The sequence below is a fragment of the Centropristis striata genome, chromosome 22 (assembly GCF_030273125.1).
Source record: "Centropristis striata isolate RG_2023a ecotype Rhode Island chromosome 22, C.striata_1.0, whole genome shotgun sequence".
Lineage (NCBI taxonomy): Eukaryota > Metazoa > Chordata > Actinopteri > Perciformes > Serranidae > Centropristis > Centropristis striata.
Genome location: NC_081538.1, coordinates 28226462 through 28247973, shown reverse-complemented (window position 1 = coordinate 28247973; position 21512 = coordinate 28226462). Strand labels below are relative to the sequence as shown.

At 37.9% G+C, this 21512-nt stretch overlaps 1 protein-coding gene across 19 annotated transcripts in view; it reads left to right on the top strand.

The window, feature by feature from the left end:
• celf2 (cugbp, Elav-like family member 2) overlaps positions 1-21512 on the top strand; it is a 327757-nt gene that overhangs the window by 89268 nt on the left and 216977 nt on the right. The window lies entirely within an intron of this gene.

Below are 21512 nucleotides of genomic sequence, written 5' to 3'. Positions count from 1 at the left end.
TTGTATTATTCCGCCCACATTATGCATGAATCATTTATGTTCCCTTTGCTTTTTCTTGGTGTCAAGAGTTGTAGAATCTCACCGAGCTGTCTCTGAAGCTTCAACTAATACAAGTAGTCTCATATTCTAAAGTTTTAAAGTGCCGGGAGGGAAAAAAATCAATCTTAATATAAATAATCGGGTATAACACATAAGTAAATACACTTTTATTTGCCTAATTGTGACGACACTGGTTACTTCACCATTGACTTTACTGTATTAGTGTTTTTTTCAATTTATTTCATCACTGGTTTAAAGGGGGCGGGGCTTTGCAGATACAAGGTGATGTCACATATGTCATTTGGCACAATAACTGCGTATTTATAACTCTTTTTTTTAGCTTTTTTTTGCCATTACGTTTGTTGTCTAACACTCAATTTAAGAAATATGTGTTTTTTCTAAATTTCTAAATTTAATTTACTAAAATATGTCATTTTACAGACATTGAGAGCAGTGGTGGAAAGTTACATAAATACATGTATTCAAGAACTGTATTTCGGTACCATTAAGTACCATTTTATGTAACTTTATACTTCTACTTCATTACATTTTAGATGCAAATATTGTACTTTTTACTCCACTACATCTAGCTGCAGCTTTAGTTACTTTACAGGTTAGATTTATATGAAGAAAACTATCGATTTAAATTGATTTAAAGCCCGTAACAATATATTTAGCAGTTAAAATGAGCCCTACCTTGAGAAAATTAGAACGCTGCTTGCATAAATGCATCAGTACAAATATTCTAATTATATATTTGGAATAAATAACAATCTTAGTGGAGCCATTCTGCATAACAAGTACTTTTACTTTTGATACTTTAGGTACATTTTCTGATACTTTTGTACTTTTACTGAAGCTAGTTTTGAATGCAGGACTTTTACTTGTATTGGAGTAATTCTGCATACTTGTAGTGTAAGTAATTTTACTTAATTAAAGGATCTGAATACTTTTTCCACCACTAATTGAGAGATTGAGAAGTGTTTAAGTTGCTTTTACCCTCTGGAGTCCATCTATTTATTGAAAATACACGTTTAATTTACTGTAATAACTTTATTTATATACGATATGTAGACAAGCTGAGAAAGCCAGTTAAAGTTCAATCATAGGAGCTTTCACAGTGTGCCATTTGTGTTTCTAGACCATTTTTAAAATGTGAATTTTCTTTCTACAATGAAAACTATTACTGTTTTTCATTAACATGCAAACAGACTGTTTTATAGTGTTATTATTTATTATATAATCTGCTGTTTTTGTGTGTATAAATGGTAAAAAAAAAAGGTACATTTCCATAGAAACCTGTGTCTTTTGTTTGTATTTTGGGTTCCTGGCAGCTTTATTCTTTGTTAATTATAATAAAATGAAAAATCTGACTGATAGCCAAGTTTGTGTGGAGAAAAAGGAGCCATGCATGTGATGTAAGGACAGACTGAAAGATGCTAAACAGAGACAGAAACTAATGTACAGGAAGTTGACAAATTTGAACCAAAATCTCCTGGACTTCAGAGGTTTAATCTCCCACTATATGAATAGATACTTCCTACGGCCACTGCACTAGTCTGATAAACACGGATGTTGAAAAAAGGGGCCAAAAAAGACCCAAATGACCCCAAAAAAGACACAAAATGACCATAAAAAGATACAAAATGACAAAAAAATGACACAAAATCACATTTAAAAAATAAAATAAAATGTAAAAAATAAAATAAAATGAAAAATCAGACTGATAGCCAAGTTTGTGTGGAGAAAAAGGAGCCATGCATGTGATGTAAGGACAGACTGAAAGATGCTGAACAGAGACAGAAATTAATGCAGAGGAAGTTGACAAATTTGAACCAAAATCTCCTGGACTTCAGAGGTTTAAACCACTAGAAACGTGTTAGTCTTGAAGGCTTTTGGGCAAAAAAAAAAGTTAATTTACTTGCAAAGGCGACAAAAATCTTTAAAAACCAAATTTGTGTCTTCACAGCTTTTATTTTCCGTCTCTGTATTAAGACCTGAGACTTCCACTGGAGAGAATCAGGATTTGACATTTTCCATGCCACCTAACAAAGCGTGACTTTGTGTCTTTGTTATTTATTTAATTTGCTCCATTCAGGGCTCTGTCTCATTTCTTGTATGTTTTATACACAAACGGAGGAAGATGGATGATGATATTTCCTCTGAACTCCCCTCCTGTTGCATAAAAGATTGAAACAAGCGTCTGCTGCGCAACTGATCATGAAAAACAGTCATGCTGAGGTCGACTTGTTTTTGCAACGAGTCAACATATTTCATTGATGTTTGCAGGTAGTAATTTATTGCACCATAATTTACTGACTGAATCGGTGAATGCTTCATTGGGTGACAAATGAAACTGCTTTTGAGGCATGCACTTCATTTGCAATTTCCCGATGAAAAATATGACTTTGAACGGTTTCTGCATCAGGCGGTTGCTCCGAGCGAGGAACACGGGGGAAATTTTCCAGAGGTTTAGCCCGAGTGTACAGGACGGGAGAGTGGAAGTATAGCAGAGTACTTCACAGGAAGAATACCTTTGTAGTACACAAGTATTTAATGCAGCAGAAGGAAATAATGCAGGCGGAATAAACAGAAAGATTAAGGACGTTTTCATTGTTTTGGGTCTGGTACATTGGAAATTATCCCACTACAGTAAAAGTCCTGCATTTAAAACTTACTGAAGTAAAAGTACAAAAGTATCAGCTTCAAAATGTACTCAAAGTATCAAAAGTAAAAGTACTCTTTAATGCAGAATGGACCCAATTGTATGGTTTTATACGATAAGATAAGAAAGAACTTTATTAATCCCCAAGGAAATTCTGGTTCCAGATTTTCCAAGTTACAAAAAAAAACATAAAAACAACCACAATATAGGATAATATAAGAAAAAAAATGAAGAAAATAGGTAACAACAACAACAACAACAACAACAACAATATATAATATAAATATAACAATGTAATAATAAAAAATAAAGTGTCTTAGGAGTAAAGTACAGATGACATGGCAGGATGTAATAAATACAGATATATTGCACATGATAATGACCATAATATATATTCTAAATATAACATTGTATAATTTAATTGATGCTTTTATGCAAGCAGTGTTTTAATTTTGTAAAGACAGGGCTCATTTAACTACTTAATATACTGTTATAACATTTCATTTTTTTTTTTTTAAGTCTTTAGATTGATCATGTTTTTTTTATGTTGAATCTCAACCTGAAAAGTAACTAAAGCTGTCAGCTAAATGTAGTGGAGTAGAAGTATAAAGTTACATAAAATAGAAATATTCAAGTAAAGTACACATTGCTCAAAATTGTACTCAAATGAAACAACAATTGAGGTTAAAACGCAGAATTTCAGCTTCAATTAAATCATCAATCATATCTTTTTTCTAATAATTTTGTGTATATTTTGGGTAATTTTGTGTCTTTTCTTGGTAATTTTGTGTCTTTTTTAATCATTTTGTCTTTTTCTAATAATTTTGTGTCTTTTTTTTAGTAATTTTGTGTCTTTTTTTGGTCATTTTGATACTGCCCCTAGCGGCCCCGAGGTAATTTGTGACCCCTGAATTAAAGGATGTTCACAGTTTCGGATTAGCAGCAGTTTTAATACAGTTCTCACAGCTGCTAAATCCTTCAATAAAGTGCCAAAGCAATCAAGGAGTCTTCAGGGCCAAACATTCTTGAGAGTCAACTGACCTCCGTCCAACTCATCATATGACTCACCTGCAGAGGACTAGAGGAGACTAGAGGCAACAAGTCGTGTGAAACAAGCAGAAAGTAAAGATGGCAGCCGCCCAGAGCTGGCACAGCCTCACCACAGACTTATTCTGCTGTCACTCAGCCACTGCCTGCAGAGGATTTCACTCTTTTCACTTTCATTTGTTCAATGCATTGAGCATTGGTGGAATAAATTGCAAGTGGGGTCTATGATGGTGGCGTCCTGATCAGATAATGTGACGTTTGACAAAAAAACGAGGTCACATGCAGCGCTGCTATCAACTTCACTCCAAAGTACAGACTTGAAACTTTCTCCCAGTGTTTGTTTGACATCCCTAGATCATGTAAAACTAAAGATATGATCGTTTTAATTTGATAATACAGAAATATTTCAGCGTTGGTGTAGCTCTGTGTAATTTTCGCACATAGTTTGTTTTGAAGAGTTGAAGGAAAAAAAGCCTATAAATATACATGTTTTTATTGGACTTTTTTGTATATAATTTAATTATATTTAAATTTTTTGCTTTTTATATGTTCATATTTGTATCCTATGTTCACATTTTCAAGTTCCAAAACAGTTTATTGAGCATATTTGTGGTTTTTATTGTAGTAAATAGTAGTATTTTCAACTTGGATTTCATTATTTTTGGGCTCAAAATGTTGATCAAGTAGGTTAAAGTGAGTAAATACTCATACTAAAAAAAACGGTCAGATCATATAGGTGAAGAAGAAATGGACACCAAATATGGGGATAATAAACATTTTTTTATTTGGTACATGAAGGGCAAAATCAAAAGTATTCAAAAAACGGCCAAAATCGGCTCAGAGCCCAGAGGGTTAACTCTGTTGACTTTGATTTGTTCAATGCATCGAGTAGTGGTGGAATAAATTGCAACAGTTGCTAAACTGTTGGTGCGATGTGGATGCAAACACCTTCAAATTAAAAGCTGAAAGTGGAGGTGCATTGATTTTACACATGAAGATCCGTTTACTGGTCTCCCGGAGTTCTACTCAGACTGTGAAAACACTTTTATAATGTTGTTTGTTGCTCTGAAGGGAGCTTTTTAAAACGTCTATGAAAAATACTCAAGTGGCTTCCAGTATCTGGGCTTCGGCTCGGCAGCAGATAGTGATTCTTGCACTACAAACCAAAAGGGGTTGCAGAGATTGCAGCATGTGGTGTTTACCAGGCAGGGAGACAGAAAGAACCAAGTGGTTTTACAAGTCAGAGAGACTAAAGGTCAGGATGTCTTGACCTTTGCTACTTCCATTTCCACAATTCCTTTTTTAATCCGTCTCTCAGAAGTCCTACAACTTTATAATAACGCAATACTTGGAGAACTTTAAGAAATGTGTTGGTGTTTTGTGTTGGGAAATATATCGAGGAAACCTTTCAAATTAAATTGTCTGACTCCAACACAAAATCCTCTCACCTATTTCTGTTTCCAAGTGGGGCTGGGCGATATGGCCCGAAAAGAATATCACGATATTTCAGGCTATTTTTGCAATAACGATTATTCTTCACGATATTATGAAATACTTAAAAATATATAGAAAATATTATTTTTTTTAGTCTGTAGGAATAAATAAAAATCTAAAATGTAGTGTGAACTGCAAATCTCAACAGTTGCCAAATACAAAAAAAAATACTCTTCACTCTTGAGTATAATAATAATAATAATAAATAAATAATAATAAAAATAGCCATTTAGGGGTTTCGGGGCATATTTGAATGACATTTTGTAAAGGACAATAAAGGTTCTTGTATGTTTTATTTAAGGCGTCTTATTTTGACAGTCTTTTTGTAAGTTCTGTGGTGGATTCTGTTAACACATCCATGTGCTCTTATTTTGAAAGCTTTGAAAGAGTGTGTTTAAAGTGTTACCCTTTTTGTGAAAACAGAATCTTACTCTAAATAGGGCAGCGTCTTTTTTTTTAGTCTTTTTGTGTCTTTTTTTTGTCATTTTGTGTCTTTTTTTGGTCATTTTGTGTCTTTTTTTGGTCATTTTGTGTCTTTTTGGTCCTTTAGTCCAACATAAAATGTGATTTTAAATCTTTTATCTTAAAAGTGCAGTGTAAAAATGCACAAAATTACTTCTTGCAATTAATGTTGGTCTGCTGTTCTTGCACTGAAAACAAAAAAAATCCACAGTAAGTGGTTATTTTTTATTTTATACTGTTCTACATGCATTTGAGCGTGACATATGTTAAGTTACTGCACTGTAAACATATTTAAAATTGCAGTTTCATCATATCTGGTGAAGTGTACGCTCCTATATGTGGCCCTGTGGTAGTGAACATGAAACATTGTGGCCCCCTGCAGCATTTAAGTTGCCCATCCCTGCTCTAAGATAACCGGAGCTTTCTCCTTCTTTTAGTCCACCTGTGAGTGGCCACTAGTGTTTTATGCTCCACCCCTCCACTTCCCTTCCCCTTCCAATCTCCTGGCGGTTAAACCAAGCGTCCCCTCCCACTCGGCCCACACAGTGTGCCTATCTAATGGTGTGGAGGATATTAGTCTTCTATTACAGATATGACTGTTAGTTTAGAGTCGCTGCCTCTCGCTGCCATTTAGCCACTCGGGTCAGGGCAATGGGCGTTAAAACGGCCTCTTCTACCCCCCCATCCCCACCTCCCCCTTCCCCCCCTGGTCCTCCTCCCTGAATCTGCTAAACCAGCCGGCGAAGGGAGCGCACCTCGTCTCCGCTACAACGATTTAATCTGCAGAGCACCTTTTCAATCAAAGAGTGTCAGGCAGGGCCGCTCTCGACACGACTCTAATACAATGCATGGACACACACGTACAGGAAGTGAGGGGCGGCGTGCAAAGATGGTGGCGGTGGGGGGGTTTCAGGGGGGTTTCAGGGGGGGTTCGGCCAAATGCTGATGCACACACACGTGCACCGTATGCCCAGGCGAAGATCGATACTCGCAATCATCCAGGTGACAATGGGCGCAGGTTTATCGGGGCCTGATTCACACCACGGTATCATCACCTTCACACAATCACACAATCAACGATGGAGGGGGGGGGAGGGGGAGGGGGGGGGGGGGTGCATGTGAAAGAGGAGGGGGGGCTGGGAGCTTGCAGGTACATGAAATGTGTGAATATGTGCGTGAAATGAATTGAAATGGGTGTGAAAGTGCATCTATTTGCAGGCGGATGCGTCTGCACCTCCCTTTGTGTTTGTGTCTGAATGTGCATGAGTGTATTTGCAAATGGTTACTTGCTATTGTGTGTGAGTAGCATGTGCAGGGAGATGTGTTGTAGTCCTCCATTTTTCTGAGTGTGCGCGCTCAGTATATGTGTGTGTGTGTGTGTGTGTGTGTGTGTGTCAGTTGTTATCAGAATGACACCATCCTGCTCTCTCTCCGGCAGCCCCAGAGGATCAGTGGAGCTGCACCAGTTTCAAATGAAAATAAATGAGAGGCAGTGACCGCTACTGCCTGGGTCCCACTTTAATGAGGAAAAGGAGCAGAGAGGGAGGGAGGAGAGGGAGGAGAAAGGAGGAGAAGGAGGACAGAGGTGCAAGAGGGTGGGGAGAAATTGGAAAGTGAGGGAGAGATTGGTGGGAGTGGGGGGCCGTGATGAATGGAGGGCCCCTCTCTGTCACCAATGCGATGGCCAATTACAGCTGGAGCGCGCTCCGATGCACCGCAGGTGGAGCGTACGGTGTTTTGAGTGGCCGGAGAATATCCCTCCATCCTCCATTTGCATTGAGAGGAGAAATCCCTGCACAGTGTACAACTTAGAGCAGCTTTGGGGGTTTACTGTGTCATTCACTGTGTCACTTCAACTGCATTCATGTCAGGAGCCATTGTAGCTCTGGACTGCACCGAGAGAGTGTGTTTTCATACATCTTGTCCTGCTGAAACCCTGTATCTCCAAATATAGAGGGGCTTTTTTGTGTCTTGTTTGTGTCATTTGTGTCTTTTTGTTTCTTTTTTGGTCATTTTGTGTCTTCTGTGGGGGTTTTTTGTTCAATCTGTCTTCACATTTTGTGTCTTTTTTGGTTATTTTGTGTCTTTTTGTTTCTTTTCTGTTTCTTTTTTGGTCATTTTGTGTCTTCTGTGGGGTTTTTGGTAAATCTGTCTTCACATTTTGTGTCTTTTTTAGTCATTTTGTGTCTTGTTTTAGTCATTTTTTGTCTTTTTGTGTCTTTTTTGGTCATTTTGTATCTTTTTTTTGTCATTTTTTTTGTCTTTTTGTGTCTTTTTTTAGTCATTTTGTGTCTTTGTGTCTTTTTTAGTGGCCTTTCCAGTTCTGAGAGGAAACGGGAGGATTATATGCTCCATTAAGGATTTTGTTCTTTTACTTCTCAGGCTAAATGAACCCACCAAAGAGCAATGAAACATTACTTTCTCAGCTTGTCCGCACACGTTTAAAAACCACTGGCTCTGGACTGTAGGGCAGGGATGGGCCACATAGGGCCCGCATCCTCAGTACAATTACATGCATTTGAGCATCATATCTTAAAAGTGCAGTGTAAAAATGCACAAAATTACTTCCTGCAATTCATGTTGTCTGGTCACCCAGGTGTGTCCAGGCGGCAACCTCCAGGTCTGAGCAGTGAGGCAAACCAGGAAGCTGCATTCTACTTTGGTAACCTTTTAAATAAAACCAGGAGAAGACATCTGACTCCAGTTTTAACTCCTGAAACAGCATTAAATATGTTTTCTTTGACTGTGTAAAACCTAAAAACACAATACAAGTTTGCCTATTCTTTCAAATTCAATTGGATTACCATTTGAAGGTTAAGTAGTAGACCTTCTATTGCAGTTTTTATTGCTTTATCAATACAAATCATGCCAAAAATTGCTTATTTAAAGATTTTTTTTGGGCATTTTTCATATTTATTGGACAGTGACAGAGAGAATGGGAGACATGCATTAAAGGGACCTCAGGCCGGATTTGAAGCGAGGTCTGGTTCAGCCTTAGTGTTATGGGCTCTACTGATGGGCCCCCGGGATACCCCGTCCTGTGTGACTCTTCAGGATCTAATCAAGTAGAGTTTTATCAGGTTTTTTACAGGCCTGTAGCAGACAGTGGAATGCTTTGAACTAAGGTAAAGCTGCAGCTTCAGCCTACACCTCTAACTTATAAAACCACTTTTAAAGGCCTTAGTACCGGTGGGATATTGTGGTGCCCTGCAGGATATGATGCACTTCTTTATTGTAAGCAGAAATAAGGAACTCCACGTGTTTGGTTAATGGTCACCAAAACTACAGCCTACAGTTATGGAATCTGCTCTTCCGGTCAGGGCGGCCCTATGGTGCAAAATCAAGTCAAGTAGCTCTAGTTTAGGCTCAAATTTGAGATCGTTCTCACTCTAAAAACAGTTGTATCCATGCAAAGAGACCCATATGTATGTTTGTTGATATATGGCAGCCTCTAGTGGTGGTAGTAATTATTACAGGAGCAAAGGAAGTGAATGAACGTAGTATAAAGAGTGACAAAGTCCGTTTAGAAAGAAGATCGGTGTAGAACCTGATAATGTAATAAAAATCTGCACTTGAGTCCATTGAAAATGTAATAAAACCTGATAATGTAATAACTTCCCGATAATGTAATAAAGTGCATTTCCCAATAATGTAATACACTTTTTACCAATAATGTAATAAAGTATAACACCAAGCACCTTTAGATTTCAAGAAGTTGTTGAATGCATTCGTGTTGTCATGGATACCTTGTTAGTGAAAAACGGATGAACGGGTCAAAAGTTAATAAACATTCAACTTTGACCTGTTGGTGGCGCTAGAGCTCTTGAGCTAGAGTTGATACACAGTATCACCACTTGAACCCAAGTAATGGGTGGTCTGCTGTTAAATTATTACAATATTGGGGAATTATTACATTATCAGGACTTGCGAAATGAAGGCTAACCTGATAATGTAATACCTCCCATTGATGTTATACTTTATTACATTATTGGTAAAAAAAAAGTGTATTACATTATTGGGAAATGCACTTTATTACATTATCGGGAAGTTATTACATTATCAGGTTTTATTACATTTTCAATGGACTCCAGTGCAGATTTTTATTACATTATCCGGAAGTTATTACATTATCAGGTTCTACAATCGGGATAGATGGATCCAACAAACAAACCCAGGAGTCCAGCTCAGGAGACCACCGTTTGTGTCCTCTGTGATCTTATCCTAAACCTAACCAAGTACTTCTGTGTGACAGCCATAACAACGTGTATAAAACTTCAACAATTAAACACTTAATATTTGTCGTTTTGAGAGGCAAATAGGTCCAAACATCAAACTCTTCATGCTGAAAAACAAACAAAACAGAAAGCCTAACTACAGCACGCTGCCTTAAAAACTGTACAGGAGGAACCCAAAAAGAACATGATGCTGAAAACCAAAACCAGTGCATCCAGTGGTCCTGTTGTGTATTGGGAGATAGGAGGTTTGTCCCTGGACAGCAGCGATATGTTTCTACTGCAGCACGGCTGAGCGGTGTCCAGTCCGGTCTAGCTGAGACCATTAAAACTAGCAGACAGCAGCACAGTATAGCCGGGAGGCCTCTTCAGGGGCAGAGGACATCAAGTGTGTTTGTGTGTGTGTGTGTGTGTGTGTGTGTGGGTGAGTGAGAGAGACACAGAGAGACACACACTTTAAGTCATGTCGAGACCACCGGTGCAGACATTAGTGTGTGAGGGTCAGTGAGCAGGTCAGGAGGTATTTGCTCGACAGTGTTGTACTTGATCAGAATGTCCTGTAACTCAGGCTGTGTGTGTGTGTGTGTGTGTGTGTGTGTGCATGTCGACATGTGCATGTGTGCATTAGGTCGGAGATGCATAGACGAGGCTTTTTTAACCCTTTCAGCCAGTCGGTAACGCAACTCGCTTCTCAGTGTCAAAACAAAATCAGCAGGACTTTGTCTCTGCAGTTAGAGTTAGTGTTACACTGTAAAACACTGTGAAAAAATAAATGAATAATAAAAATCAGGTTCTTACTGTCAGAAACAGTAAACCACTGTATGTTGTTTTACAGATAATATTGGATTATTTTATTTTTATTTATTTATTTATTTATTTTATTATTATTATTGTTTTTAATAATAATAATAATAATAATAATAATTTAATAATATAAAAAAATACAGTAAATTTATGTATTAAAATATATATATTATAATAAAAATATGATATTTAAATACATAAATATAACTAAACTTTTTTTACTTTAAAATGATGGTAGCTGAACTGTTTACAATTTTTACATCAATTTTTTAAAATATTTTTTAAATTGAATTACTGTAAGAAAACAGAAATATGATGTGTATTTTTTTCTATTTTTTTTTTTTTTACATATAATTCACTGTAATTTAACATTTAAGACCATTAAGCAATTGAATAATACTGTAAAAAAAATATATATAATATTTTTCAATTATATTAATTTACATATTTCAACTTCCACTTTATTGTTAATATTTGTAATAAAAATTAAAATAGAATAAAATAATTAGTAATTTGAACATAAAGTATAAAAACTAGATAAACCCTATCAAATAATACAGTAAATTTCTGGTAAATAACTTTTTTTTACAGTGTAGCTCAGCTGATTAATGTCCATAAATCCACTTAATTATATTCATAACTTCAGTTTGCAACTTCAGCTACAACTCATTTAACGTAAAAAATAATCCAGTTATCTTTCGTCTTTGCATTTATAGTTACATTGCAAACTAAATTCACCCAAAGCATGATGGGAACCTTGGAGGCCCAAACTCAAACTAAATGGAAGTATCTAGAAGAAAAGCAAAAATAAAAGCGGTTTGTTTTGGGTTTTACTCCATCAGTATCTCTGGCAGTACGAGGATGCAGTATTAATAATAATCATAATGGTATTTATGTCCCTGAACTACTGACATTTTCCTCAGTTCTTCCAGATATTCTTCCACATATTTGCTGTCTGTTAAAAATCTTTGAACATACGGTCAAAGAAAATTACTTTCAGATTGCACAAAAACATTTTGAAGTTGTCCTTGTCTAGTTATAATACTGATGGGATTTTGCAATATCCTGGAAATAATATACGGTATGCCTGGCTACAATACGGCATGGACATAGTGAATGTGCTTTGTGCATGATTTAAATGCAGAAAAATTGAAAAAAAAAAATCTTTAAATATTGCAGAAAGGTATTTCGCTTGGCTTAAGAGGGCTCTGGCTGCAGAGCTGCACTGTCAGGGCCGGAAGGTGATTTGAAGCCTTTCAAAATAAAAGCGAGTCTACCGGGAGCACGTATTTTTCGTTCCCCGTATGAAGTGTGGAGACCACGAGATGAGTAAAAGTCAAGTGACAACAACTTTTCGTCAAACTAAGAAACAGAAACACTCTTAATCACTAGAACGTTACGTTGCACACTATACATTACCCTGTAAAGTTATATTAATTTGAAAGAATCGGGTTTTGGAGTTTTTTTTTTTTTTTTACACACATAAACACATTTACACATAAAATGTATACATGAAACAAAGGCCCAAGAAACAAACATGCGGAACAAAAAATACTTGCTTCTGGGTGACTCGCTTTTATTTTGAAAGGCTTCAAATCAACTTCCGGTCCTGACAGTGCAGGTCTGCAGCCAGATTGTCTTTTTTGTTTGGTTTTTATCTTGATATTTTCTTGCATTTTTTAATCTTATCCAGTTGAACTGGAAAGATATAAAAAGATATATCTTTTTAATCAAACACATCAATACACATAAACATTTTCACAATGTATACATGAAATAAAGACCCAAGAAATAAACACGGGGAACAAAAAATATGTGCTTTCAGTATGCTCGCTTTTATTTTGAAAGGCTTTGAATCAACCTCCGGTCCTGACAGTGCAGGTCTGCAGCCAGACTCTCTTGGGAAATTTTGGATTACTAGTAAATGCAGAATGTGACAAAGTGCATCAGAAACCGGTTTAATGAATGAATAATGACATATATGAAGCATGTGACTACTGAAGTTTCTGCTCCACTGAAGAGACAACAGGTTTTTTTTTTTTACAGTGTATTTATGCAAGAAACAATCATTTATTCGCTTTCAATTTTCTCAAAATTCTGTTAAAATTTGCGATACATTTACAGCCCTTTGTCTTTAAGTAAAGAGAGCGAAACCTGCAGATGTTGGAGACTGATAATCAACTTTATATTTAACCAGAATTTGTTCCACATGCAATGAAAAATCGTCCTTTTAAACACAATAAAACAGCACCGAGCTGCTGCACCGCTTTAACCACGCAGCGCTGGAGTTTGTGTGTTGTGTCAGGTCGCGTGCAAAACAGGTCAGCGAGCATTTAGAGGCTGCAGCCCCACAGGTAGAGCTCCGAGTCCACGCTAACTGGAACACAGTGTCCTCAGCAGAGTCCAGCTCGGACCATAACCAACCGACAGGAGAGGGAGGGAGGGAGGGAGATGAAAAGCATGAAAATGGAGGAGAGAGTAGGGGCTGCAGAAAATATGGGAATGAGATTTGAAGATTGAAGAGTGAGTGGCAGCGAGAGTGATGGAGAGAGTGTTAGAGAGAGATGTGGGGGAGTATCCAGCCACTCCAGCTCTGTTTTTGTTTGCTTTTCAGTCTGGGGGATTCTGCGCTTGACAGAATAAGAAAGTAGAGGAGAGACTAGACTAGATTGGGACGCCTCGATCATCCTTTCATTTAGGAAGCGATTCATCTGCAAACACACACACATTGGTACGCGCGGCGGCGGCGGCGGGAAGAATTCACACTGATCAAAATGTGTTTCCTGCCAGTGTTTGAGGATGAACGGCAGCAGACAGGGTCAGCCTGGTTTCAGGCTCCTCACATGTCCACTTAGGCTCAAACGCAGCTGCTTGCTTTGCTGAATTATTCATGAGCCCTTCATTAAATATTCACGTGTGAAAAGACGGCGCCATCAGCTACCCACAATCCTCTCCTCTGGGTAAGATGCAAGCACACAGAGAGGCCTGGATGATAGTTTACAGTGTCTGACAGGCAGCATAGTGGCTGCTTCAGGACCCTTTTTGTAAAATTTACTCTGGAGTCCATGAACGCACCGGCGCACGACTTCTTCATGATGTCACGACGTAAAAACAAAGCTTTTTTTGCAGAGATTTTTCTAATTTAGCTTTGTGCATTTAGCATTTGTAATGCAATCTTACATGTAATGCAAAATGACAGAAAAAAACTAAATTACTTAAAAAAGACACAAAATGACCAAAAAAATACACAAAATGACAGAAAAAAACTAAATTACTTAAAAAAGACACAAAATGACCAAACAAGACACAAAATTAATTTAAAAAAGACACAAAATGACCAAAAAAGACACAAAATTACTTTAAAAAGACACTAAATGACCAAAAAAAGACACAAAATTATAAAAAAAATGATAACAGATAATAAACGGTCCGGTAGCAGCTGCCTTTCCTTTTGTTAACGTCGTCATAGAAACAATTGAAACAAAGCTCCAGCTTCTTCGTGACGTCACAACGTAACTGTTTTTTTTGGTTGTTTTTTGTAATTTCTTTGTGTTTGTATGTGTTTTTTGTCGTTTTTGTGTGTGTTTTTGGTTTGTTTTTCATGTTTTATGTGTTTTACGTGTGTTTTTTGTCATTTTTTTGTATTTTCACGTGTTCAAAATGTTGATCCAGTCAGTCAAAATAAAAAAAAAATAATCAGGTCATATAGGTGAAGTTGTGCTAAAAAAAACAATGATACCAACACATCATGGTAAAGATGTTTAAGTGGTTTATACAGGCAGAATGAAAAGGAGTCCAAAACTGCTTCGACTTCTAAGGATTAATTTACTCTGTAAGACCACCTATTTTTGCTCCTGTCTCTTTGTCTCTTTCTTTTTCCGCACCTCCTCCTCCTCCTCCTCCTCCTCCTCCTCCTCCTTTCTAAGTGATCGATTTGTATTGTTCGGGCAGCTGAGCCCCCCCAGCCCGAGGTGAGAGAGATGAAGGCGGAGAGAAGACAGAAATAACTAGACAGAGGGAAGAGGCGAGAAAGACAAAAGTGGGAGAGCAAGCCGGGGCACAGCAGACCTTGCCATGAGCGGGATGTGGGAGAACATGAGGCCCAGGGGTGGAGAGATGGAGAGATGGGAGAGGTGATGGGTGAGGGTGGGAAAAGAGCACAACAACAGCAACAACAGTGGGGGAAATACAACACAGTGTGTGCAATCTTCAGTGGATCAGAGCGCTGAAATCAAGCATGCATTAGCAAGATATCGGCTCGGAAACGGTTTGTTTTGGTGTCGGTGACGTCATCGTGCAAAAAAGCTTTGCAAGAATGTCATGAAATGTTTTCAGGAAAAAGTTTGAGGAGACTGAGCAGATGTATCATTATGTCCCAGCCACCTGCCAGGAGTCTATACATAAAGGAAGGAAGGTTTTTTATTTAGTTTTTACCCAAAACTTTCTTAATTACTGCAGCTGCCTTAAACTTTTACATAGCTTAACGGTCAGCCATACAGAACGTTTCAGAATGGGACTTTTTTATGTTTTTATTTTCATCCTAAGAAGTCTAAGCATTCACATTACTTAACCCTTCGGAGTTTGGGGCTATTTTGTCGGTTTTGGACTCCTTTTCATCCTGCCTGTATAAACCACTTCAAAATCTTTACCATGACTTGTTGGTATCATTGTTTTCAGCACAACCTCACCTTTATGACCTGACTACTTTTTCATTTTGAACACAAAAAAACATACAAAAACACAAGAAAATTACAAAAAACACACAGAAAACATGAAATACAAACCAAAAACACACACAAAACTACAAAAAACACATACAAACACATTAAAAACACAATAAAAATACAAAAAACACACAAAACTACAAAAACACGTAACAAACACAAAAAAATTACAAAAAAAAACACAGATAAAAACACAAAGAAATGACATGTTTCTATATATAGCTACAGTCATGGCCAAAAATATTGGCACCCCTGCACTTCTGTCAGATAATGCACCATTTCTCCCAGAAAATTGTTGCAATTGCAAATGCTTTGTTATTCACATGTTTATTTATTTTGTTTGCATTGGAACAACACAAGAAAAGCAGAGAAAAAAAAGCCAAATCTGATCATTCCACACAGAACTCCAAAAATGGACTGGACAAAATTATTGGCACCCTCATCTTAATATTTGGTAGCACACCCTTTGGAAAAAATAACTGAAATCAATCATTTCCTGAAACCATCAATGAGTTTCTTACACCTTTCTACTGGAATTTTGGACCACTCTTCTTTTGCCAACTGTTCCAGGTCTCAGATTTGAAGGGTGCCTTCTCCCTCTTCTGCTGTTTTAAGATCTCTCCACAGGTCTTCTATGGAATTTAGATCTGGACTCATTGCTGGACACTTCAGAAGTCTCCAGTGCTTATCTTCAACCATTTCTGGGTGCTTTTGAAGTGTGCTTTGGGTCATTAACCTGCTGGAAGACCCATGACCTCTGATGGAGACCCAGCTTTCTGACACTGGGCCCTACATTGCACCCCAAAATTCTTTGGTAGTCTTCAGCTTTCATGATGCCATGCACACAGTCAAGGCATCCAGTGCCAGAAGCAGCAGAGCAACCCCAAAACATCTGTGAACCTCCACCATGTTTGACCGTAGGGACCGTGATCTTTTCTTTAAAGGCCTCATCTTTTCATTTTCCGTAAACAGTACAATGATGTGCTTTACCAAAAAGCTCTACTTTGGTCTCATCTGTCCACAGGACGTTCTCCCAGAATGACAAACAAAAGCAATAAACATGTGAACACCAAAGCATTTGTAATTGCAACAATTGTCTGGCAGAAGTGGTGCATTATCTGGCAGAAGTGCAGGGGTGCCAATATTTTTGGCCATGACTGTATAGCAACGTCTATAGAAATCGTTTAATGACTGCTAAACTGGCCTTTTTTCTGAAAATTTTTCACAATTTTTTAGGATAAAAATCTCATGCATTTTGACTGGAGATGATTAAATCTGGTGAAGATGGCTTTCTGATGGAGAAAAAATTTAATAGTTAAACTGTCCTGACAGTTAGACGAAATAATGTGTTTTTGTATATTAAAACATTTAAACATGTTCTAGTTAAACCCCCAAATACAAGTATGTACCTGAAAATGAGAACAATATGTCTCATTTTGTTGTTTCAGCCTCTCAAATGTGCAAATTCGCACAATTTAATATCATTATAAATTGAATATAAGCAGTTTAAAGACGTCACTTTGGCGTCTGCTGGCATTTTTCACAGTTTTCAGTCATTTACTGTCAACATCTTCACTGTTGACATGGCTGTCCTCTTGTCCTCAGCTTTACCTTTACATGCAGGTTTTCGAAAGTTCTTGCATCATCTGCAGGAATCCATTCATAAGTCTGTAAGGCACATACTCGCTCTTTAACCCCGATGAATGCAAGTGTTCCTGTCCTCCAGCAATCCAGTGCATATCACATGAACATACCAAGGGCCAGGGATAAAACATGGGCTCTCATTGTCAATCTATGCAAGGCTCCATTGTTATATAAAGGGCAAAGGTCAAGATTCTTCCTCCAAAGACTTCATTGTTTACATTAATTACAGCCTGCTGCTCAGGGTTAGCATGTCATGTGTGGAGCCACTTGAAGACAGTTCCTTCATAATTAATAACAATCTTGATTCAATCATCTGGATCTGTACTATTAGACAGATATTCCATTCAGAAATTGCATTGGGTTCCATGTGTACATTTGCTACATGATTCTTTCGAGAGCAAAAACCCACACATGCATCATATTAAATGCAATATTAAACAGCTGCAAACACAAATTGCATATTAAAACTGCCAGTTTCACATGACTACGCTGAAAATTGAGTGCGATCATGTTTTATTAATGGATGGATGCATTTGTTTGGCGAACAGGAGGAAAGGATTTGTTTGGAGTTTGAAGCAAATGAGGAGATTTGATTGCAGGATTGTTTACCAGGCGTACATGAGAACATGCGTTCCGGCCTACTCGCCTCCAACCCGACGCATTTTCACCGCGGCAGCTGAGTCGCCTGCATATGGAGAGACAGGTGTTGGTAAGCCTTGGGCAAACATGGAGGGACATACACAGTCAGTTTCTCCATAGACCTCCATTATTACCTGTGTTATTCAATGGTGATTACCATTAAAGTGATGCCATTCCATTCTTCTGCAGCGTAGGATCAGGTGTGATATGGTTGGGTTTGTTTTCCAGTATTTAAGCAGGGGTCTCAAACTCAAATTACCTGGGGGCTGCTGGAGGCAGTATCAAAATTACTAAAAAAAGACACCAAATGACTGAAAAAAGACACCAAATGACAGAAAATAACTAAATTACTTAAAAAAGACACAAAATGACCAAAAAAAGACACAAAATTACTAAAAAAAGGCACAAAATGACCTAAAAAAGACACAAAATTACTGAAAAAAGACACAAAATCATTAGAAAAAGTGACAAAATTACCAAAAAAAGACACAAAATTATTCAAAATTAATAATAATAGATAATGATAAAGGGTCCGGTAGCAGCTGCCTTTCTTTTTGTTAACGTCGTCATAGAAACAAGTGAAACAAAGCTCCAGCTTGCGCAATAAAAGGACCTTCCACACACAACACGGTAAAGAGACATTCATATAAAACTCACATTAAACTTTCATATCAAGGTGAGGCCCACAGAATATCGTCACAAGGGCCGCAAGTTTGAGACCGATGATTTAAGGGGTCAGTTCACCCAGTTTTATTCTTATTTGTCCATGTTTCAAGATATTTGTCTCAAGAACACATTGTCAGTAGTTTTCATTGGGACGATCCCTCCAATAGAAAGTGGTTTCATTGAGATCTGATGGTTATCCAAAGGAACAGGGACACTATATTTAGAAAGGCAAATGGCTGCTGATTTATTTAATGTCTTTGTTTTAATGCTTTGAGTGCCACCAATGGAATTCCATTTACCTCCATTCATTTAGAGTGGAGGCAGAAATCTCTGATGCCCCTTTTCCACCAATATAGAACAAGTTCTGTTTAGGTTAGTGCACCAATATTGAACTATTGTGAGAATTTAAACCAAAAATAAATAGGTTCTGAACCAGAATAGTTGGTTCCAAGCTTAAAAAAAAAAAAAATAAGCAAGTTTTCCTGAGTTTTCTATTGAATTTAGGTCCCACAGGATTTGCAAATCTTTTGCATTTTAATTTGAATATGTTTCTACATAGTTGGTCCATGCTTGTTTCTAGGATAAAAAACAATTACCTGTAAAAACAGAACAAAGGCTTGCAGGTAATCAGTGATGCATGCTTGATAACAATGGATCCATTCATGGAAACACGGGCTAGTTTGTTAGATGGCACAAATCTCCAAGAATCCGGTTCAAGAACCAGAGCTTCTTTGGTGGAAAAGTGGTGTTAGACTGATTGTTTGACACCTGCAATGTGTAAACAAAACCTGAATTATTTGCACTAACTATGTTCCATAGGAAAAAATATGATTTTGTGCAATTTTTGCGAACAAAACATGCAATGCAAGGATGCAATGCTTGGAAAGAAAATAACTCAGTTTGGATAAACCGAGGTGTTTTATCCTAAATCTGTTGGAAACCAGCAGGGGAATAGTAGACCCACAAACGATTGAGTCTTCTTTTATCAGTCAGTTCTTAAACGTGTTGGATTTGGGTCATGAGCCATCATCTGAAACAGCAGCCGAGAGCATCAGCTCAGGCCTCGACATGAAAGCCTGCGATGGGAACGCAGCTGATTATGATGCAGCAGTTGGTTGAATAATGTCCTGGACAACCCCTGTTCTGCGAAGGGTCAAGTGCGGTGAAACATGCAGCGTCGTCCCCTCTCCCGGGACGCCGAGAGCCCCGAGGCGCTGATGTAAGATCTGCCTTTCCCATCCGTACTCTGACCTCGGTCCTTGCAAGCAAACATGCAGACTGACCCCCGAGCAGAACCGCGGGCCAAGTCCCGCCCACGCCATACACTTACCCTGCTGTATGTGTGCATACTGAGCACATTTTTTTTCTTCCCATTGACCCAGATACTCATATTCTTCCCCCAGAGAGCCGCCTCTCTCAGTCTAAGAGAGGCTCATTATTTTACTGGAGTGCCTCCCCCTCTTTTTCTCCTACGGAGGGGGGAGGAAGTGGGGCAACCTGGTAGACGTGCAGCACAGGGGTGCATTCAAGCCCACTCTGGTTCCACAGGGAGGCACACTGGATCCACACAATTAACGCAGCATAAAATAGAGTCAGCAAATTTGCAGCAAATTATGGCCTGGTTCATTATTGCCGGGCTATCCCCATGCGTAATTGCACCTCTCCAAATTTGGCCAACTCATTTGATTGTAAATCACCTAACTGGCCATGCTTTTATTAAGTCGCCACACTGAAGCATGTGTGAGATTCTGTTCCAACAGTCTGCATTTAATATGCTCTGAATCACGATTGTGCATCGTAGTTAGCAGGCGGTCAGGCTGAAAACAGCCTGCCGTTTAGAAAAAAAAACAACAATATAAAACTGCTCAGTGGTTTATAATGCTATAATCACAGTGACATTCACTTTCCACACAAACATGTGACAAAGTAATCTGCCTGGAACGGACGAGGCCACATGTTTGATTGGCAGCACATTGTCAGACGATTTCACATCAAGCCAAGTTCATCCACACACAGCCCACATTGAAGTAAACTACTTTTTTTAAAAGCACAGTGCTTATATGTGTTTGAACACGGCCAAATGAACATAATAAACCTGCATAATTGAGTATAATTCACGATAAAGCATCACTCATTGCCCTTCTTTTTCTTCATCCCTCTCTCATAACCAGTGCATGCAGTAATATGGATTTTATCTATTTATTTTATAGAAAATATGTATATTTATGAGCACAATGTCCACATTGTTAAGCCCAAACAATGGGTTACAGAGGAACAATGTAAGGTCAATAACAAAGTCACTAAGTGCTCTATAATGCAGCCCAAATTAGGAAGCCGTGTCTTTAAAAGAGCCGTCAGGACTTGTGTGATGTCACAACTATACGAGCCCATATATAGATAGAAAGTCCTGCTACATCAATTATAGTCATTCCCAAGCTGTAATGATGGTGCAGAGACTGGGAGAGCATCTAGGAGACCAGCAACATTGACCAATTAGAGCAGCCTGGTGTTTTTCTTAAAGAGACAGGCGCTAAAACGGAGCGTTTCAGACAGGAGGTGAATACAGGCATATATAGATACATATTAGGGGAAAAATAATGTGTTTTTTGAATATTAAAGCATGTAAACATGTTATAGTAGAAACCCCAGATACAATTATGTACCTGAAAATGAGCATGATATGTCCCCTTTAAAATGTGCAATTTCCAGTCCTTTGGTATAGTTTCTATATATAGCAACATCTATAGAAGTTGTTTAATGACTATTAAACTGGCCTGTTTTCTGGAAATGTTTCACAAATTCCCATGCATTTTGAATGGAGATGATTAAATTTAGTGAAGATGGCTGTCTGATGGAAAAATGTTGTAATAGTTAAACTGTCCTGACAGTTCGATGGTTAATTATATCCAGTGGTTAAAGGATGGCTCTGGAATCAGTGGATATGTTGTGTTTGAAGGTCCTGCAGAAGAACATCCACATATAAATAAAATGTGAATTTTCTAGTCTTTTGGTATTGTTTCTATATATAGCAACGTCTATAAGATCGTTAAATGACTATTAAACTGTCTTTTTTTGGAATTTTATTCCCAATTTCAT